Below are 22840 nucleotides of genomic sequence, written 5' to 3' on the forward strand. Positions count from 1 at the left end.
CTGGGTGTACATGTAGCAGGCATGGATTCAGGCTATCATTCTTTTTCCAACTGCCTGTAACAAATCGCTAAGTTATCATTTAGGCATAAGAAATAAAAGTTATACTGATATGGTATTAGAAAAACACTTGCTCAAGTTTTTGCTCACCATGGACAAAGGTTAAACAAGGTATAAACAAGTGTGGAAAAATAAATTCTCTTTGCAACCTAGAATTAATTGTTCAAAGTAGCCCAAGTAATAATATTTTGTGGGATAAACTCTTCATGGTTTTTCAAGAGGTTGTAATCCTCACATTTTAGACCCAGGGAGTGCTCACACTTTTAACCCCTGTTCTTCAAAAGCGTGTACTGAGGTAGAGGCTAAGTAGTGAACTTAAGGTCACATAACCAGTGAATGCTGTCACCTGAAATTCCACCATCTGCCCCCAGAGACATGTCCAGAGCAGTGTCAAGAAACTTGTAGTGTTACCTTGATGTTAGACTATGCCAGTCTGACCACAACCAGATCATCCTGCATCACAGTCAAATGCAGAATGCTTTTGTTAGGTAAGCTGGAGATTGAGCCTAGGGCCTTACTCATACACACACACACACTCATCCACTGAGCCATGATACACCCAGTCCTTTGCCTGTGCCTTTCTCATGAAGAATTAAAGGTGTAAGCATTTCTATGTTCTCCTCAAATGTACATACATAGAGTTTGTTATCATATATGTGAAAGTTCTAGAACTCACCACCTTCCAGGATGAGAAGCAAAAGAGGGTCATCTAAGTAACACATGGGTGTACCAGATCAGAGAGTACAGGAGGAGTTCAGCCATTCTCTGAAGGAGAAGAGACTTGATGAGGGTGGGGTAGCAAGAAGAAAGTGGCACAGCAACATGCCAGCACCAGAGGCCCTACCGCGGGCATAGATGGGATGTCCACTAAGGGCGGAGCCCGGAACTGCCCACATTTAATGTGAACTCCAAAGCCAGTCCAGAACAAGAGATCACAGGTCTGCAAGCAATCTGCACCCATGGCCTCTGGGGGTTCCTCTGTGTAGATCAATATACAGTTGCCCTCACCCATGTAGAGGTAAGAAAGCTTCAAGCTTTCCATAAAATCTCTCTTAAACATTGTCGTTTTCATGAGAAAGAGAAAGAATTTAAAGGCAATGGAAATATTGAATTGTTAAATGGTATGTCATTTTCCTATTCTAGCCTAGTATTTCCTTGTCTGACTTACACATTGTACATTTACCTGGACCATGTACATGTTAAAATGTGATATGAGAGGCTTCATGAAATGAGGTATTGGAATGAGGGCTGCTTCTAATGTGAAGTGTCGACATTTGCTTTGGACACATTTTCACCTGTTGGAAAAGCAGAACAAACAAACTGAACCTCTTGTAAAGGCTTCCTTTGCTACTCATCAAATAACAGCTTTGGGAAAATTCTATGATTGAGCACATTTCCCTTAAAAATAAATCCCACAACCTGAAATTAAATGTCCCTCAACTTTTAAATGTGGGACACACTGTAAATCTTTAAAAAGGGAAACTCTCCTTTATTGGAGCTATGATATCCAAGCAAAGAATAATATGAAATGGTACGAATGGGAAGCCATTCCCTTAAAGAAAAGGCAGAGTGGAAGCTTCTAAAAGAGGCCTGAATTACCCGGTATGCTTCAAAGAATTAATGTGGGTTGTCAGAAGATTATGCCTAATGATACTCTTCCTTTTGAGGCTGTGAAAGGGCGATCATCTGAGAGATGAGAGAAATTGCTGACAAAAATACAGTTGATAACACCTTTGTCCTCCATCACAGGTGCTGAGGGCCAGCCGCCATCAGCTGGAGAAGGTGAATTTGGCAAATGACATGAAGGTTCTTCACGGCAGAATCATCGCAGGGAAGCTTCAAAGGTACTCATCAAAGCTTTCTCTCTTAACTAATTGAGCCGGGACCACCTGAGCACTGCGCACCACTTTGGCGAGTGGATGAGAAAGTTGCAGAGCTAACAGGAACTAGAGTCCATGGTCCCACCCCTTCCCATGTGCTTGTCCATCTTGGTGGAGGGAGCAAAAGAGGCCTCGAGTGTGGCAGTCATGTTATGACATCAGTCCTCAGGAATGCCAGAGACGGCACATAATAAACAAGACTCTAAAGAGTCACATGACTTAACATGATACGCTGTTCAAAAGCTAGGGAGAGTTCTGCCTCGCAAGAGTCAAAAAATGAATGGCAGGCCAGCCACCTCGGCCATCCCAGTATACTGCAATGTCGGGAGGGCACAAATGTCACCCACCTTGTTCACAGCTTGTCTTCACACTTTCTTGCCTAAGAAGATGTGGGCGGCCCGCTGGGAGACCAGCTCCCACATTTTCCCCGGGGTACTCTTGAGGAGTGAAGGACAAGAGACTTAAATAAAAGGATAGAGGGGAGAGAAACAGATAGAAACACAGGATAGCCTCGGGAGGGCCTGGATCCTTATCCACCGGCCCCTTCTGTCTCTTCTAAAGGGCTGTGTATAGCAATGCCAAGGGGTGGAGCAAAAGATCTCCCCCTAGCACAGCCAAGTATAGACCCTTCCAATCACCTTGGAAACCATGCACGTGGTCAAGTAATCTTCTAATGCAGCTCTGCTGGGTAAAGCAAGCTCAGATCTCACTAGGAAACCTATGTGGGCCTCCACAAGAAGATAAGGTTAGCACCTAGAATGTCATGGGAGTGGGAAAACGGTGGCAACCAACCACAGCGATTAGACATTGGTCCCAAGAACATGCTCAGGAGTTGAATTCACTCCAAGGAATTGTTCCTCAAGTGCCCAGTTCAAGCTTAGGCAATAGAAACTGTTGAGTTTTTTTGGTCTCTGATTTCTCCTCTTCAACATCCTTCACCCTTTCTTTGATTTTCCTTCAAAGACTTTCGTTAGCCCAGGTTGTCTTAGAAACAGTTCTCTAGTCACCAGGAAGTTCATGAGTCTCACACAGGGAAATAAAGTGAAATCTCTTCTGCTCTGTCTGGGTTTCAGGTCTGTCTGCTGAGGGTGTTTGAGTGGAAGTGTCTGGGCACTCAGGGTGGCGAGTGTCGCAGTATTCGATCCTAGACACTCCCCAGAAGCTTTTCTCTGTCTAGAAGCTTTGCAGATGGGGCAGGATATCCCTGTGACGGTCAAGTGAGCCCACTGGTCATCTGCCCGTGGAATCAACAGAAAGGGGAGGTGTTGAAAAGGAGCCTTCCTTATCAAGCAAAACAAAGGCCCCTGCAAACAGGGGAGAAAACATTCCCAAACAGAAAAACAAGATATACACCTAGGAGAAAGTTCTGGAAATGAAATCGGAACCTCTCTAGAGTTCTCTGCTTCTTCAGTCAGTTTACCAAACATCTCTTTGTGAACCTCAAGGCCAGTGCTTTGGCATTTCTCTGGGACCAAGGTTGGCCTCGAGTATGATGCCACTGAAAATTAACTACAGAAATTAATTTTCAGAATCACAGAAATGAATGTTGGAAACCTCAACATTACCCCTTGCTTTCCCAAGGGACTGCTGAAGCCAGCTGTCCCCCAACATCTTCTTGGGTTGTTGGTGTTAGGAAATGGCCACTTCTCTGGAATTCGGTTCTGTTGTTTATCTGACCAGTCACTTTTCATTTCACACTCTCCTCTTTTTAATGAGAAATTCTCCCCTTTAAGTGTTCCTCCCCTTTTCAGTTTTCAGCATATTCTTTTTATGAGGAAGTAGATTGTTTTTTGTATTACCGGGTCACAGTCTTTGTTCAACTTTAACATGCAGGACACTTATTTCTTAACAACCTGCAGGCTCCCAGTAGACCTGGTTCCAATCTCCTTTTTCCATATGTGGACTGGAAAATTCAAATTTCAGGGCTGACTGGCTAGACCTCCTCAACTACGTCTGTATTCACATTGCCTCGATCTCCTGTCCAGGGAGTTTAGCAGAAGGAAAAGGGTCCTTTTAGAATGGGTCTGGACAGTTGGGGACATTTTACTGACGAGTGTGGCCTCAGAATTGTGGCCTGTGCCGTTTTCTTTACTTTTCTGTTCATGCCATCAGTGGAGAGTGAGCTTTTGCTTTCTATTCCTCTGTGTCAAGAGCTCCCTGTGGAGAATAGGGAGGTGTTTGCTTCTGACACCTCATACAAGAGCTTGATTCCCCTTCCCAAACATGTAAACGTGAATGGAAAGAGGCCACTCCACAAAGTTGCCCCACACCTGAAGCATGTTCATGCACCTAATACTAATAAGATTAAATACATGTGTACACACACACACACACACACACACACACACACACACACACACACACGAACACATTCGTAGCATGAATAAGGCCAAGGGCCCGGTTAATTCTCCAAAATCACTAACTAAATAAATCTGCTTCTCTAATTTTAGAGGTTGGCATTTCCTCCAAAATCCATAACTCAAACAACAGAACCAGGAAATACTGTAGGCAAACCCCAAGCATCTGCAGACTTGGTGTATTAGTTATTCTGCTTGCCATGCAGTAGCATTCTTGGCAGGAATGACCTAAGGGAAGCAGGTTGCCTTGACTCACAGTTTCATGGCTATCATGGCAGGGCACAGTGGCTGCAGAAGCTCCGTCATCTGTGGGCGAGAGCTCACAGAATAACTTGTTCACATCTTGTCAGTTCAGGAAGAGAGTTTGTGTGAAAGCGGAAGCAGATGTCACCTTCCAGGGGCTACCCTTAGTGGCCTGTGTCAAATACTGGACCCTCTCCCAGATGGGGTCAGTAGCTGAGGTTGGGTGTTCAAACACATGGGCCTGTGAAGGTCATTTCACATTTAAACCATTACAGCTGGATTGCCAGAAGATTGACTTTTTAAAACAAAATTTATTTGTTTTTATTTTATGTGTATGAGTGTTTTGCCTGCATGCCTGGTGCCCACAGAGACCAGAAGAGGGTGTTGTGTTGCCTGAAGCTGGAGCTGCAGGCAATTTTTAGCCACCACTTGTGAGCTGAGAATAAGATCCAGGTCCTTAAGTGCTGAGCCATCTTAGAAAAATTAGAATTTTTTTTCAAAATGTTTATTATTTGTGTGTATGTGGGGGGGGGAACCAGAGGGTGTTTATGGGCACCATGTGGGTGCATCTTTCCAGCCCCTGAAAGCTGATCCTTGTTCTGAGGACAGATAGGTTGCAACATGAAAGTCACCAAAAGAACACTGAAAACTCTGTCTCAGGACATTTGGGAACTTTTCAGTATTCACATAAAAAATATTTACACATGGGAACAGATTATTAACTTGCATTGAGCACAGTGTCCAGCTAGAAATATGCCTGTCCAAATAGAAATTGTTGGTATTGTCCCTTCTGGGCTCTGATATGGCACTGTTGGACAAGGTTTGGTGCACTTAGGTGGGTTAATTTATAAAGAAGTCTTCGTTGTTTGTAAGGAAATGCCACAAGGTTTTTACAAGCACACAAGGTTTGTAAGACCTTATGTCGCCCTGTTGATGGCTGCTTGTTTTTGTTTTGAGGTAGGGTCTCCCATACTGCAGGCTGGCACCAAATTCACTGTGCAGCCAAGGACAACCTTACATTTCTGATCCTCCTACTTACACCCCCAAGAGTCTGAATTTGATGCAGACCCTAAACACTGTTAAATTCATTCATCTTGGTATCCAATTAGCATTTAATGCTTTCCCAAATTCATTTCAGTGTATACCGTAGAGTATTGTTTTGTGAAGATTTTCTCTGAGCATTTCTCATTAAAGAAGGCAGCAGAATGCTAATATTATTTAAAAGTATGCATTAATTGTACAAAAGCATAATAGCTGCCTCCTGTGAAATTTTAAAAAGCATTAAAAGAAAACAAAAAAAAATTGCACACAACTCAAATGCATCAGTCTTTTCTGTGTGAATACACATTTGGTATAATAATAGAAAATTGCTGCTGTGTGGCTGCTTTTAGATTTTAACTACTTGTTTTTAGATGTTACCATGATGGGCATTAAATCCTGCCTGTTGTGGGATGGGCTGTATGTCAAATCTGTTGCTCTGATTGGTCAATAAATAAAATACTGATTGGCCAATGGCCAGGCAGGAAGTATAGACAGGACTAACAGAGAGGAGAATTGAGAGAACAGGAAGGCAGAGACACTGCCAGCCACCACCATGACAAGCCGCATGTGAAGACACCGGTAAGCCACAAGCCATGTGGTGTGGCAAGGTATAGATTTATGGAAATGGATTAATTTAAGCTATAAGAACAGTTAAAAAGAAGCCTGCCATGGCCATACAGTTTGTAAGCAATATAAGTCTCTGTGTTTACTTGGTTGGGTCTGAGCAGCTGTGGGACTGGCGGGTGACAAAGATTTGTCCTGACCGTGGGCAAGGCAGGAAAACTCTAGCTACACCTGCCCAAGCACTTCAGCTTCCTCCAAGAGCAGCAATTCTACGTAGCAGTGTTTAGTGTCTTCTAGAACTGCACATGTGGAAGACAGAGAATTTTATTCTGGCTGTCCTTCTCTTGGTAACAAACAGCTTATAGTTTGTGCATTGCCTTTTTAGTTCTCTTTTGACTTGTTTAACTCTCTCTTACATGGACTGGGACACATACGTTGGTTTTGCTTTTCCCCGACAAGACACAGCATTCCAGAAGCAGAGTGGGTAGGAAGTCTATGTGGCTGCACTCCAGTACTGCTTTTTAAACACATCCTCTGCATTGTCCCTTTACCCTTTGGAGTCTAAAAGACTTTGACATGCGTCTTCAATAAGAATATAAGAGAAAAAGTAACACATGTCTGTATACCTATGTGCCCATAGTTGAGCAGGTTCCTTCAGACAGCACATCCTCAAATCCAGTGAGCTTGTGGGCTTTGCTGGGCTTTGTTTGTGGTGCTGAGGATGTGACCACCTAAAGGTGGATCTCTCTACTCTGGACTCCATTCGCAGCCTGGTGAGTTTGCATTCAAAGAAGACACTAGATACCAATGGGCTGAGAAGCACAGGTCTGTTGGGTTGTACCGTCTCTAGCTGGCACAACCTCTGTTCTCATTTAGTCATGACCTGTCCCAGCATTCAACAAGGCTACGGCTTACCAGCTCTGGCTACCAATAGAGCAGTGCTTTGTTTCACAGAAGGAGGAAGCCAGCTACAGAGACAGCGCCTGGTCGATGAAAGCTTCTCTGCCATTGCCATAATGATACATTCTGATGAGAAGTTAACAGGAAGAGCGCTACTTCCCTGTTGAGAGAATGTAGTCCAATTATGTTGAGGGTTGGGGCTGCGAGACATTCACAAGTGACCATCAAGAGAAAAAGAATGGGATGATGTCACTCTTTGCCAGGACAATCACTGAAATGAAATCAGGTCACACAACAATAGTCTTGTTCTGTGCTTGGAGCCAGAAGTTGTTAGAACAGAGGCCTGTGCTGTGGTATTTCTCAGAAAGGATCTCAGGACTGCTACTCACATAATCATGTCTCCCCCTAAACCCTGAAGGCACACCAGAGAAGCAGAATATTTCCATCTGATGCAGAAATGACCCACACTGGGGTCTGATCACTTGTTTAAGATGACAATGTCACAATTCACCATTTAAAAAAAAGTGTCCTGGTTCTTGCAACACGTATTCTGTAGGGAAACAATACTGCCACAGAGCTTGGGACCAGATCCGACATTTTTCATCAGTGTTTCTTATAGGAGAATTCTGACTGGCACACTCCAGTCAAGAAGGAATGTATTCCTCTGTTTCAGGAAGCCACTTTCTGAAAGGAGGCACTGCCCTGTGCCCCATGAGAGCATTTTTTAGGGCTTATTAATTTGGTTTACAGAGAACTATTTGGTCTGTGTTAGTTGATCCTGTGTTCCTAGTTTCAGTGACAAACATGTTCAATTTTATATTTCTTCTCTCAGGAATATCCTAATTTGACCTCATTTATCTGCTTACATTTCACAAGAGTGCATGATAATTACAAGTGAAGGGTAGACTTTCGAAGAAGCCATCCCCAGAATAATTAGACAGAAAGGTCAAATCTGTTGTCACTGCATTAGAAGACCTTTGGAGAAATTAGCCATTGGCCAAGCATTCTTCTACTTGGTTTTAATAGTAAAATGGAAATACTTTTTGCGGGCACTTTACAGAAATGTATAGCATAAAGACTTGTAGAAAATGCTCATGCTGACTAAAACCAGTGGCCTTCAAGGACATGAATATATTTGGTTCTTGTCTTTGTCATAGTTAAGTGAAAATGTAAAAGAAAAAAATGACCTGAGAATTCATTTTCATTTTGTGATTTTCTTCTTGAATTACTCAGGAGTCTTACCTTGTTCGCTAAGGTATTGGAGACATTGTGATCTACATGTGACAAATGAGTTTGAAAGCCCTTTTGACTACTGCTACCAAAATGCAAAGAGGATCATATAGATAGTCTTGTATCTAGGGGCAGATTCTAAAGTAAACATTAATTTCCACCATCTATATTTGGAGATGAAAGGTAGATTGACTATAGGATGTTTGGGAAAGGATAATTTTTTAAAGATTGATTTTGTTATTATTAACGTGTATGTGTGTGCATATGCATGTGTGTTCAGGTGCTCAGGGAGGCCAGAAAGGGAAAGTGGATTCCCTGGAGCTAGAGTTACAGGTGGCTGGGAGCCTTCTGATATTGGTGCTGGAATCTGAACTCAGGTCCTCTGCATGAGCAGTAAATACCCTTGATTGCTGAATCATCTCGTCAGCCCCAGGGTAATCATTTTAACTTTAAAAGTAAGTAAATATTTCTGAACACGTTGTCAGCACTACCATAAGCTCCCAAATTTCCACTTCCCATTTCCTTCCCCTTTGTTCCTGCATGACATCTAAGTCCCTTGCCTACCGTCAGCGTACACCAGCATTGGAACTGCACAGAGCTCTTGAAGCGAATCTATTGACAAACTAAGTCATTTAGTACTGACATCTTTTAATGAGATTCACAATCAAATTAATTTTAAGAGCTATTAGCTTTTACGTTTTTCAGCAATAAGGGAGTTGATGGATTTTTGTATGCTGAGAAGGAGGAGCGGGGGAGAAGAAAGCCTAAATGGCCCAGGTGTTTAATTAATTTAATTAACCCATCCACATCCTACAATTCATAGGCACCTAGTCCAGCCAGAGGCACATGTGTGATGGTGTTTGGCACTACAATGGCCAGTTACCATTCTGAGTGGCGTGCTATATGGATTACAGGGATTTTGTCTCCTGAAGATAAGAACATGGAACTGAGAACCAAGAACCTCTGCTGGATCTGGTGTTAGGCATTCAGCCTCCTACTTTCTAGGGAATTAGAATGTACTCTTCTCATTTCCCCTCACTGGGATGTTGTAAATAAAGAACGCAAAAGCACTTTAGGGGGGAAACAGCCGTGGGAAGCCACTCAAACATAACCTCCGGCTATTGTAATATGAAAAGACTAGGGCCTTGTGTGGTGATCATTAGTTCCCATCATAATGTGTTGTTCCCAGTACCTTATTTCTCCCTCATTATTCTTTTAGTTCGATGTCTGTCTTCCAGTAAACTAATCCCAGTGTGTGTTTTTGATGGTTGGCACATATTCAAAACTATTTTGCAAAGAAGAGAAGCTGTGGAATCCCAAGGGTTCCAACTCCATGTTCAGTGCTAGAGAATTCTAAGTCAATCAAAAGAGAATAAAGACTATTTATGAGCTTGAGCATTAGAAGCAAAGAGAATTGGTAAGGACATAAATGTGGTCGTAGTTGTTGAAGTTCAGCTAAGGATTGGCTCTGAAACATTAGATAATTAGGAAGAAGACTATGGTAAGATCAGCTCCCAGGGGAGGGGTTCTGCTGCTTTTAATGTCTGTTTGATCAGCTCCTGCCATGCACTAAAAATGGTTGAAAAACAGTCTTTATCAGGATCCTCTGACAGAAGCCAGGGACACCCCACCCTCTAACTCAAAAAAGAAAAAAAAAGATTTCCTACAGCGTGCTCGAGGTGTCTGTCATGGACTGCTTTCTCCCAGGGAGATGTTCAGTTTTTGTCTTAGCCTTTCCTGTCCTCAAGCATTGATTCATAGAACGTCTTTCAAATTTGTCGCATCCAGAATCTCAGCTTAGTAGTGCTGAAATGTCCCTTCCGGGTGAAAAGAGAGGAATGTAGTTTACATTTCTCATTTGGAAGTCCATCCAGTTTAATGAATTTTCTTCCCGGGTGTGAAAATATTAAGACAGAGATCATATGACATGACTTGTGTATACATGTATGAGCATCCATTCTAGCAACAATTAGCCCCTCAAAGTGACAAACAATAATTCTCACTATCAAAACACTGGGCTTTTGTTAAGCAGCAACTCATAGGCAGTAGGCTCTTGCAACTAACCCTGTCATAATTAGACTAGGATATTGGCTTTTGTGGCTATATAAAAATATATACAATGATGCCCACGGAAATGGCGTATAAAGAGCCCTTCATACTTTAGGGAGACTTCAGGAGAGTTGCAGGAGTTCCCACCTGCAAAGATGTCTTCCCTGAAGTCCAAATCCTTCTCTTTTATCCCTACTTTATACTGACCTGTGAGAAAAATGAACAGAGATTAGGGATATATGCTGCCTGGGTTCGGATCCCCACATTGCTATTTTCTAACTGTGGCTTTGTTTTGTTGTGTTGGGTAAGATGGGAATGTGTTCCAAAACCTTATTTGCTGAAAGTCTCAATCATATCCTCAGTGTGATGCTCAGAGGTGGGCCTTTAGGAAGTGATGGGATCGTGAGGAATCTGCCCTCATCCATGGATTAGCCCATTAGTGGATTCATAATCCAATGACAGCTTTGGAAGGTGGTGGAAACTAAGAGGATCTTGGCTGGAGGAACAAGGTCACTAGGAGTGTGCCCTTGAAGGGTAGACATCATCCCTGCTCTATCCCTTCCTCTTTCTCACCGTCTCTCCCTCAGTCACTCATTGTCTCTCTTGACCTGCTTCCTGGGTGCCCTGGGCTGAGAGACTTCCCCCACCACCCTGCTCCTGCCTTGTCCTGGCCTGAAAGCAATGGAACCAGGTGACCAGGAACTAATGGAAACTGCTGCCCCCCTGTACCATAATCTTCCTCATTTAAGTTGCTTGTCTCGGGGACTAAACAGTGACTAATACAGAAGGCTAAAGGAAGATTCAAAGGTGGAGAAAGAAGAACGGGGTCTAAGTTACCACAAAGGGCTGAAGAGATAGATAGATGATGCTTTGATGGAAGAAATCCAGTGAGACCAAGGATAGGAGGTCCTTGGACCTCAGATTAAATTCCTTATGAAAGCCGGGCGGTGGTGGCGCACGCCTTTAATCCCAGGACTCGGGAGGCAGAGCCAGGTGGATCTCTGTGAGTTCGAGGCCAGCCTGGGCTACCAAGTGAGTTCCAGGAAAGGCACAAAGCTACATAGAGAAACCCTGTCTCGAAAAAACCAAAAAAAAAAAAAAAAAAAAAATTCCTTATGAAATAGTAGTAGAAGGGAAAAACAAATCTAATGGACGAGGCAGTGAATACAGAGTTGCCATTTCTACCCCATGCTTTCCCTGTCAGCCTGTATCTCCTTTTCTCGCGATGCTAGAGGCTCCAGTCATCTTGGTTCTGGTAGAAGAGGAAAGTGCAAGGTTGCTGAGTGTTCCAGGCATGTGCACAGAGCAAAGAAAAAGAAACAGAAAATGTAAACAAGGAAGGTTCTCTATCCAGGAGTTATCCAAAATGCTTGTCTATAAATACTTTAGATTTCATTTTTTTTCTAAGTTTTAGAATAGTTACACACATCATGAGATCTTAGAGGTGAGACTCAAGTCTAAACACAAAATGCATTTGTATTTCATGTAAACCTTGAACACACAGCCTGATGGTAATTTCCTACCATGTTTTTTGAGAACTTTGTCTATGACATCATGGGTTGGGTTTCTGCTTGTCATGCAGTGTGGGTGCTAAAAGTTGAAGATTCTCTAGGTGAGACAGTTGATTGACTTGATCAGTTTGGGAGGCAACTAAGCAGTGGGACCAGGTCCTGTGCTCATTGCATGAGTTGGCTGTTTGAAACCAGGAACTTATGCAGGGACACTTGGCTCAGTCTGGGAGGAAGGGACTGGACCTGCCTGGACTGAGTCTACCAGGATGATTGCAGCCCTCAGGGGAGGATTTGCCCTGGAGGAGGTGGGAATGGGGGGTAGGCTGGGAGTAAGGGGAGGGTGTGTGGGGGGGAAATAGGAGAACCCATGGCTGATATGTAGAACTGAATGGTATTGTAAAATTAAAAAAAAAAATAAAAAAATAAAAAAAAGTTGAAGATTCTCAATTTTAAATTTATCAGATTTGAGATAGGGTCTCACTATGTATATCCCTGGCTGACCTGGAACTTTGAAGACCTGGCTGGCCTCAAACTCCCAGAGATTTGCCTGCCTCTGCCTCCCGGGTGCTGGGATTAGACCATGCCCAGCTTACTTAAAATTCTTGAATAGATATGCAGCTTGCACATTTAACATGGTAAAGTCCTCTCACTGACTAATTCCATCTTTTCTATCCATTTTTCCCAAACTAAAATTTTCCCACCAGGAAGCAATCTACCCCCACCCCCCACCCCCAAGTTAGATCCTAAACCTTCCTTTTCTTTCCTTTTTTCTTCCCTGGGGTGCTGGGGATTGAAACCAGGGCCTCAACACATTCACACAGGGCCTGTTCACAGTACTTCACCATTGAGCTATATCCCTAGCTTTCCTGATCCTTTTAATTTCTTTTTAAGACAAGGCCTCCCTGCATGGTTCAGGCTAGACTTGGTCCTTGGGTTCTCCTGCTTCCTCCTTCAGAGTAGCTGGGGTTAGGGGTCGCCCCAGCTTCTTTATTTCACATTTCTATTGACTCCACCAACTGATCTACATACAGCCCTCACAATGATTTTTGTTTTGACCCCATTGGGGACTGAAATCCTTACAGGTAATGATGGGATCTCACTGAGTTCTGCATTCCCAATGGGAAACAGAATGTTTAGCACATTGCACACACTACAGATAATATTGACTGAAGGACTGAATGACCTTGTTAATGCTCTCTCCATAATGGTTAAGGTCTGTGTATTAGGGGAGACAGATCTAAACGCCTATGTGTTTTATAACAGATGCTTGTTCCAACAACAGAGAAGTCAACTGAGCCACCAAAGCCATATAAGCTAGAAATCAGTGCTGGGGCTGAACTAGTTCTGTACTAAGCTTACTGAATAGTCTTCGTAACTCTAGGATTGCACCCAGAAGAAAAAAGTCATGTTTCCAGGGACAATAGGACAGCGATGACAGAAAGCTGGCAAGTAGAGTGTCTGCCTCAGGGGTTTCTGTCTCTAAGCATGAAGAGCAGGATTACAACTTCTAGAGTCTTCCAAAGGACTCTGGTAGCTTTTTAAGTTAAACTTGGTTGGCCTTTTGACTGTCTATCCTGATGCCTTCCTACGTCAAAAAGTCAACTCAAAGGAAAAGTGAGTCTAATTGCCACGAATGACAGGGAATGGGAAGGAGGAAGCCTCCATTTTCATGTTCCAAGTTTTTTTCTAAAATCTTTTAAAAAGATTTGCTTGTTTTTATTTTGTGTGTATGAGTGTTTCCCTGCATATATGTATATGCACCCCATGTGTGCCTTGTGCCCTTGGAGGTCAGACTAGGGCACCGGATGCCCTGGAACTAAAGTTATGATCATTGTATGTCACCGAGTGGGTGCTGGGAACCGAAGCCAGGTCCTCTGCAACAGCAGCAAATGTTCTTAAGCTCTGAGGCATCTCTCCAGCCCTCTAAGATCTTAATATAAGCAGATTTTATGTGAAATAATATTCATAACTGAAAAAATGTAGGATTCATAGAAGTCTCTTAAAAATTGGTGATGCAAAAAAAAATCTCTAAATATACGTACATCTTTCCTTATCATAGCTTTAATTCATTACTGAAGGGTCCCTAAATTAAGAAGTATTCCAACTGTACAACGTACACTACCACCTACTTTGTAGTTAAAATCTAATTTTCACAACATTGTTATTATCAATATTACACAGTCTTCTAATATTTAATCTCCCTTTATGTCTAGAGCACTAGTTCTCAACCTTCCTAATGTTGCAGCCCTTTATTGAATACAGTTCCTCATCTTGTGGTGACCTCCAACCATAAAATTGTTTCATTGCTACTTCATAACTGTAATTTTGCTACTATTATGGATCATAATGTAAATATCTGATATGCAGGGTATCTGATATGTGACTCCTTTGGGATCCTGACCCACGAGTTGAGAACAGCTGGTCTACAGGCTTCTTAAAAATCCTCTGTCCTTTTCCCCCAATGTATTTCTGGCCTCTTTCAATTCAATAGCAGGATTTTATGTCAAGGAAGTCTGTCCAAGTGTGATGTCCGCTCTCTTGGTTTTTTCTTCCAGTTGTCTTTGGCAAGGCACTCTTTTAACTCTGTCCTTTGATGACACAGCCTGCCAGGTGGAAATAATCATTTGACCCCTGCATGCATGTTTTTACGGACCCCGGCATTTCTAACCATAGAACACAAACCTAGCACATTATTGTGGCAAGCGTTTCAATGGAATGCTTTTTCTGTTTCAGGTCAGGGTGAAATGACATTCAGAGAACAGAGATTTAAGTTTGTGGTTGCAAAACTGTTTAAAACTAGGGGTTTAATTTCACTTTGCTTTTTTGTTGTTTTTTTTCCCCAAACATCCCCCCCTTGGTTTACACTGCCCAGTTAAGAATGTAAAAGGAGGCCTTTGCCAAAGCCTCAGGTTCCACCTGGTTTGAGGTTGAAGCCACATGAAGCCACCGCGTTTTGCATAGTTTCCATTTGAAATGATCTACCAGCTGGGGTTCTCTTTCAGGGTGGGCCAGGCTTACATGAGACTTGGCCAAGCCTTTCAATGAACCTGCTCAAAGTTTTGATTTTCTATCAGACCCCAAAAAGAGGCCACTCATCTAGTCCCACCTTTCAAAGGCTGCCATTGTAATGTCCCCAGAGTGTGTAGAATCATTCCTCGGGGTGAGGCGTAATGACACTTTGTAGTGTAATGGTGGGGGGAGAATTTTTCAGTCACTTGGCATTCACTCTAATTGGAAAACCAGACAAGCTAGGAAATAGAGGCTCTGGTGTCAGGCAAAGCATTTGGAGGAAAGAAATTCTTTTGAAGTCTCAACAAAAGGATTTTCGAGTAAATAGCTCAGAGACCCATTTAATTCATTTTTTTTTGGCTTTGTTTCTTCCTTAAGCATTTATCAATGCAACTGATGGTATTCATTGAGCATTACTACATGCAAGGTGTGTTTAAAATGCCCATCACTGGGACAGAATACTTGAGAAAATAAACTTGGGAAAAAGCTTTTTCTGAGCTAATGGTCCTGTGTTGGGGCCTGTCTCAGGAGAGTAATTCAAGGCAGAAGCATATGGCAGAGAAGGCTGCTCACTTCATGGAAGAGACAAGGATCCCAATATTTTCTTCAAAGAGAAGCCACCAATGTCCAAACTTCCTTCCACTTGGCCACCTGAATGTTCCACCATCTTTGGGGAACAGCAGAAATGGTCAACAAAGACTCCCACGTAAGGCTTTTGGGTAACATCTAAGAATCAAACTATTGAACCAGTCAGGGTGGTGCATGCCCTTAATTTCAGCTCCCCAGAGGGCAGTACAGGAGCATCACAAGTTCAAGGTCAGCCTGGGCTACATACTAAGATTCTATCTAAAAAACAAAAAGCATAACGAACAAACAAAAATGGAAAAAGAACCAAACTATAGAATATGCCAAGCCTTGTTCTAAGAATTGGAAATGTATTAGTAAGCAAAATATTTAGATCCAGGACTCTGTGGCTGTCACATTCTAGCAAGGGGAGAAAGATGATCATCTAATTGTACCTACCAAATATATATATTGTCAATTAGAACAGAGAACAAAATGAACAAGAAGGTAGATTGCAGTGCTAAAAAGGACTCAGCAAGAAGGTAGGGAGGAAAGGATTTGCACTTAAAGGAGGTAGAAAACTCACAACCAAGACTCTCTCTCTCTCTCTCTCTCTCTCTCTCTCTCTCTCTCTCTCTCTCTCTCTCTCTCTCTCTCTGAGGCAGATGTTGCTCTGTGTAGTTCTGCCTGTCCTGGAACTCACTATGTAGACCAAGTACTAGGATTAAAGGCGTACCACCACACCAGGCTGCAACCAATTATCGTAAAGAAGAATATTCTGGGAGCTGAAGGGATGGCTCAATGGTTAAGAGCACATACTGCTCTGAAAGAAGAACCAAGTTCAGTTCCCAGCACTCTTGTTGGTGCTGACAACCACTGAGGACTCCAGGGGATTGGTGTTCATGTGCACATACATAATTAAGAATCATAAAAATTAATCTTTAAAAAAGAAAGCACTCCAGAGAGAAACAGAAACTAAAGTGCAAACCTCACTGAAAGCAGTGGAGCAATGCATTATGGGAACCACAGAAAGATTGTGCCGGCTAACTGGAATCAGTGCTCAGGGCACTGGCAGGAAGTGATGTCAGAGTCACCACGGGCCAACATATGACCCACAGGCCATGGGAAGACTGGGGCTATTTTCTAGATAAAAGGGAAATGACCATTGAGTTTCATACAAAGGAATAGCGAGCGCATCTGACTCATCTTTCCAACAGCTCTCTCTGCCATGCTGGAAGCAGACGGTAGATGAACAACAGCAGCAAGAAGAGACTTACTATGGGGCCATTGAAATAGATGAGAGAACTTCACACTTAACCGATAATAATAGAAGCAGCAAAAATAGACATGAGCTATTTATAAAGAAGGAGCCAACAGTATCATCGCCCAATCAATGGATGTCATTCTTGAAAAACACTAGAGGAGGGAAGGAGAGAGGGAGGGAAGGGGGAGAAGGAGGAAGGAAGAGAGGGACTTACCTCAGGAGTTTAGTGGTTTCAGTAATTGAATTGGAGATGTCTGTTAGTCCTCTTAGTGGAAATACCATTAGGCATTTAGATTTACGAGTTGGGAAAGGATGGCTGCATTTGGAAATCATTATCATGATGTCTGTGGTGGTGTGGGTTTAGATAGAGAAAAGAGCCGCAGTCCTCCGCCCAGAGTATCCGTCCTCTCCCTGTACTATCTGGCATCCAGAGGTAGAAGAGAAAAAGATGAAGCCAGGGGCGGTGAAGAGATAACTGCCTTCTCAGTGCTGAGGAGGCTGAGGCAGGACATCATGAGTCCAAAGATACCCCAGGCTGCAGTGAGCCCTTGACTCAAAACAAACTGAATAAATCCGAGAGAAATAAAAGCAACAGCCAGGGGAAAATATTAGAAAGAGCTCTGGGGAAGTAGGAGGAAGACGAACAAGCTGTCCCTTGGATAAAGGAACATGGTACCTTAAGAAGGCAGCATCGATTCCGGCAAGTCCTGTCTGACTAAGACTGAGCCGTCACCACTGGATTTTCTACCGTAGCCCATGGGTGGCACACGCAGCCTGGGCGGTGCATATGAGCACAGTGCTGGTAGCCTCGGGAGAGCCTGCTGGAAGTGTGGGGTAAAAGAAAGAACAAAAGCAAAGACGAAAGTGTGGCGGCTCTCACAAGGATCTTGCTGCTGCCGGGCGGTGGTGGCTCACACCTTTTATCCCAGCACGCGGGAGGCAGAGGCAGGCAGATCTCTGTGAGTTCGAGGCCAGCCTGAGCTACAGAGCGAGCTCCAGGACAGGCACCAAACCTACACAGAGAAACCCTGTCTCAAAACAAACAAACAAACAAAAATGCTGCCAGTGAAGAAAAGAAATGGGACAGGACCGTTAGTATTTTCAAATAAAAATGAGTTTTTAAAAGGGGGTGGGACTCGGAGGGGGTTCAGCAGTTCAGAGTCCCTGCTGCTCTTCCAGAAAACACTAGTTTAGATCCCATCATAAAAATAAATCTTTAAAAAGAAATAAACCAATTAGAGAAACGACAGCATGTTTATACAGGGATGGCACCGGCATTGTTTTGAGGGGGGAGTACAGTGTTTCAGAGAAGAAGGGAGTGTGGCGGAGCTGAGACTGTGAATACATCAAGAGATGTGACTCCCAGTCCACAGACAGGAGAACCCACTGGAGAATGTGAGCGTGCAATCGGTTCAGAAACTCACAGAGATGAGAAGGGTGGGGGGCCTTAGGTGGTGGGAGATGAGCAGTTGTGGAGCTCAAGGCTATGGGGGTCTTCTGCAGGTCTGTTTACTCAGTAGTGTGAAGCAAGGTTATGTTGAAGGTCAGGAAACAACATGGGACAAAGAAGTGAGTGTAAGATAGATAACGGAGGGAATGGAAGACTAATCCGATGGAGAAATAAGGACAGTTACTCAGCAATGTTGGCGGTTATTAAGGTCCATGTCACTGAGTATGACCTGAGAACATTCAGGGTGAGTTTGTGATTTTTCTCCATGTGTGCACTACACCAGTGTGCCAACAGACTAAGGCAGGGAGTTGGACTGACTCTGGTTGGGCAATAACAAGTGAGAATAGCAAGGCAGTCGGAAGAGTACCAACCACGCACAGCAAGGACGCAGAGAAGGAAGAGAACCGAGGGTGTTTCATGGGTCTGTGTATAATTTCTAACCAGAGTTTAACCTGAGAAGGAGGGGTGAAAATGGCCAAGGAACCACAGCAGGGCAGGTGACTTGGAGTTGGCTATTAAAAGTAGTGATCAGAGGAGGCTTGGAAGTGAATTCTGATCCTCAGCACATAAGCAAGATGCTTACCATGCAGGTATGTATCTGTAACCCCAGTGCAGGGGCAGAGACTAGAGATCCCAGAGTTCAGTGCTCAGCCACTGTGTAGCTGAGTCAAGGATGTCTGGGTTTGCTGAGAAATAGTGTCCCACAAAATGAGGAGCCACCAAGCAGGAAACCCAACTTCAACGGTTAGCCTCCACATGTGTGCCTACACACCCACATGCACATGCACATGCACATGCACATGCATGCACACAGACACACACACACACAGAGACAGACAGACAGACAGACAGACAGACACACACACACACACACACACACACACACACACACACACACACGAAGAGACAGCAGTTGTGGTCCAGATACAAGCCAAGGGCCCCTTGGAGATGCTGAGGAGAGAAGGGGTCTACAAGAGTCAGGGGTGCTGCTGATCTCACAGCCAGTTTAAAATCAGGAGCACTTCGGCTTGGACCATGCTGGAGGGAGTGAAGTGAGATTGTCAACATACACCTGAGGAGCACTTCCTGGGGTCAGCTGATGACCGGAAGTGGTAGGCTATGGAATCTGATAAGAGGAATTAATTTTCTTGTAAGATGAGAAATAAGAAAGGCAATAGACTCCAAGAAAGTGATGAGAGAAATGGAGAGAGGAGGGGGCAGACTAGCAAACTTGACGAAATAGTTGATTAGCACGGCACTGATCCACCCAACTTTGCATCCAAGTTTCTAGATTATTTAAAGACAGTAGTGTTAAAGTGTTACATCATTTAAAGATAGTAGAGTTCAATATAGATCTAGATCAATCAGTGCATTGTATATAAAGTCACAGTTTGCTAAAGTCAAATTCTTTCCCCTTTCCTAACCCAGAATTATTGAGATGCCCAGTAGCTGATTCTTCTAAGTACGCAGTGAAAGAAACAATAAAAGCCTTTGAAAGATGCGTAGTGGCAGCACAGAAGGAATCCAGTTCAGGTATGGGAGGGATAGGCTTGTTTTATGGCAATAATAAAGCAAGATCTTCCCTGGGAGAAAGCCAAGCTTTCTGAACGATGCTGGAGACGGTGATTTCTATGCAGAGCAGTGGTTTGATTACTCTTATGTGGCTTGTCTCTTTGCTTTAACAAAAGATCATTCAGGACAGGCCTCCTTTCAATGATCCCTACACAGGCTTTATTCCCACAAAAGCCATTCATGGTATTTATCCTGTGACTGCTCAGAGGATATAACCACACCTTTGTAGTTTTGTGGTTGTGTCATATTCCACTCTTGATGCCAAAGAATTTTTATTTAATTGTCTGGGAATCAGCAACAGTACCGTGGGCAGGTTCTGCACCGGTCAGAACCTGTGGACACCCAGAAAGCGCTCAGTGGGACTCAGCCTTCAAGTTCAATTTCTTAGTGGCAAAGAAGTGTGTTTTCATCTGGAGTCAAGTGGAGAAAGGCAGCCAGGTAGGGGTTCCCTGGAGTAATTTTTCTTTTCATGTTTATGAGTTACATCCTTGCCTGTGGTGAGCAGAGGCCAAGATGACAGTAGGTGGCTCATTTTAGAAAGCACTAATACAGAGAAAGCCTTTCTTGTTCCAGCAAAGCAGGTAGGGAGGGGGAAAATACTTGAATAGGGAAGGGATGTTAAGTTGAGAATTTACTGACGTAGAATGCTGCTTTGTACTTTCTTACAAAGGGCAATATTATAAAAACTGCATAGACTTTACAGGTAGAAGACATGCACAATCGCTTTGGTGGACTTCATGTCACATGACGACTCATTCATTCAGTCCACAGATGTCCATGGGCGTTAGTTTCTTCCCATAGCCCATGGAATGGTGCTGCCCACAGTTAACGGGAGTATTCCCACCTCCCTTAACTTAAGGTAGATAATCCCTCATATACTTGCCCAGACACTTGTCTTCTTGGTGATTCTGGAGCCTGTCCTGTGGACGATATGAGCCACCACACAATGTAAGCTTTTTGCTCTTCTTGTTTCTTTGGTGTGTTTTTTGAGATAGGGTCTCATCACGTAGCCTAGTTGGCCTTGGGTTCACATGAATCCTCCAGTCTCAGCTTCCCAAGCGCTGAGATCACAGACACACCTTCAGTCTATGCTTTCATGCACTGGACATTGACGTGGGTACTGAGGCCTTGGGTAAACCATGTTCTACAGGCTTGGGGGCTGACATCCTAAAATGACCGTGTTGTTGCTATGGTGTCGCTTAAAGTTATCACTGCACAGGAAAGGCTTGGAAGCCCTTGGTGTGATTGCTAGGACTGTGACTGTTTTAGGGCAGGTGAGGTGAAGATAAAGAGCTCTGAGCACTTGTCACAAGTTTCCTGAAGTTCTGGGAGTTTCCTGAAGAATCCTATTGCTTGTTCGCGTATACTTCAGAAACGTCATTAGATATTAGTGTAAAAATTAGTAAGATTTTTCTCCCAGAACTGGAGAGTCTGAAAGGACAATTGACACTTGACTTCTGCAGTTGCCTCTAGTTTTGGAGGCCTTGCAATAGTAGCAGTCAGTCCTGTAAACCTCGCCAGCCAAGGCTTATAAATATAGTACTCCTTGGGTAGCTGAGTTCAGGAGATACAATGTCCACTCTTGAAAGAAAGAGAACTTCCTTCCCAAGGCTGTTGACCATGTTTAGATATAAAAGAATATTTAAATTTGTGGAACCAGTCATCTATAATCCCATTTCCTGAGAAGACTGAGGCAGGATGATCCAGAGTTTGAAACCAGCCTGGACTATGTCATAATACACATATCAGAAAACCTAGTAGATTTATGGATGGACTTGTGCTCACAAAGATGAAGCTATCTTTGCTTGGTTTTTATTTCTCTTCATTATCCAATTTGTTGGTTGGCTGTTTTATTATTTTTAATTAGTTAAATTTGTCCTGTGAAAATCTCATGCATGCATATAGTGCATTCTGATTAGAGGACAACTTCCACCATGTGGTTCCCAGGGACTGAACCCAGGTTATCAGGCTTAGTTATCTGCAAGCTCCTTACCAGCTTAGGCAGCTTGCTGGCCTGCTGTAGCAATTCACCTAAACAACTGTTGTACAGGATCCCTAGGGTCTCTGACCTCCCCAGCCAGGGGTTTTTGAACAGGTTTACAGTAGCAGGCATGACTTCCCCTGTGGAGCAGAAATCAAATTTAACCCCTAACAATATTGCCACTGTTGCCCCAGTGGACACATCTTGCTTGGCAGGTTGGTATTTTAGTTCATAGAGTTCACAGCTGACACAATTTTTATGCTTCCATTACAAAGTGTTTGTTCCAAGTAGCCCATAGAGAGACTACCTGAATTTTACTCCAGTTATTAGGTCAGCTTCACAAGAAAGCTAGTGAAAAAGTTACAACAGGTTCTTGTGTCTAAAGGAGAGTGACTCAAGATGGTTTAGGCAGCGGGAGACCTGTGTGAAGAATTCTTGTTTGTCAGCTGCTAGCATCCCTATGTCCTTACCTTCCCTCCATGTTTGCTGGAAACGGTCCTTATTGTGCATCCCAGGCTGGGGCTACAGAGGTGCCGTAGCATAGGCATCATGAACTCCAAAGTGGTTCCTGTTCAGAAACCACTGAACCAGAGGCTGGATAGTCCAGAAACCTAGGACAGAACCAAGCAAAGCTGCCCCACCCTCCAAAAAAGTCAATGAAATGATTCCTAATGATATTCTGCTATACTCATAGACTGGAGCCTAGCATAATCATCATCAGAGAAGGTTCATCCAGCAACTGATAGAAACAGATGCTGAGACCCACAGCCAAACATTAGGTAGAGCCTGGGGAGCCCTGTGGAAGAGGAGGAGGAAGGAGTATAAGAGCAGAGGGGTTGTCAAGGACACTGAAAGGACAGTCTACAGAATCAACTAAGCGAGGCTCATAAGGGCAATCCCGGAGCCTGTATGGGTCTGAGCTAGGTCCTCTGCATATGTGTTATGGTGGTGTAGCTTGTGTTAGTATGAGACTCCTAATAGTGGGAGTGGGGCTGTCTCTGACTCTTTTGCCTGCTTTGGGGACCCCTTTCTTCCTACTGCGTTGCCTTGTCCAGCCTTGATATGAGGCTCGTCTTACTGCACCTTGCAATGCTGTGTTTCGTTGATAGCCCTGGGAGACCTGCTTTTTTTCTGAAGGGAAATGGAGGAGGAGTGAATCTGGGGGAGA

General features: G+C 43.6%; 1 protein-coding gene across 5 annotated transcripts in view; it reads left to right on the top strand.

Moving 5' to 3' along the window:
* Nucleotides 1-22840, top strand: part of Sulf1 (sulfatase 1) — a 167025-nt gene that overhangs the window by 39104 nt on the left and 105081 nt on the right. For all 5 annotated transcript variants that reach the window (XM_042270725.2, XM_006974694.4, XM_076563708.1 and 2 more), the window contains exon 2: nt 1807-1901. The gene's annotated coding sequence lies outside the window, so the exon portion shown is untranslated. The remainder of the gene's footprint in view (nt 1-1806; nt 1902-22840) is intronic.

The sequence above is a fragment of the Peromyscus maniculatus genome, chromosome 2, assembly GCF_049852395.1.
Source record: "Peromyscus maniculatus bairdii isolate BWxNUB_F1_BW_parent chromosome 2, HU_Pman_BW_mat_3.1, whole genome shotgun sequence".
NCBI classification, from domain to species: Eukaryota; Metazoa; Chordata; class Mammalia; order Rodentia; family Cricetidae; genus Peromyscus; species Peromyscus maniculatus.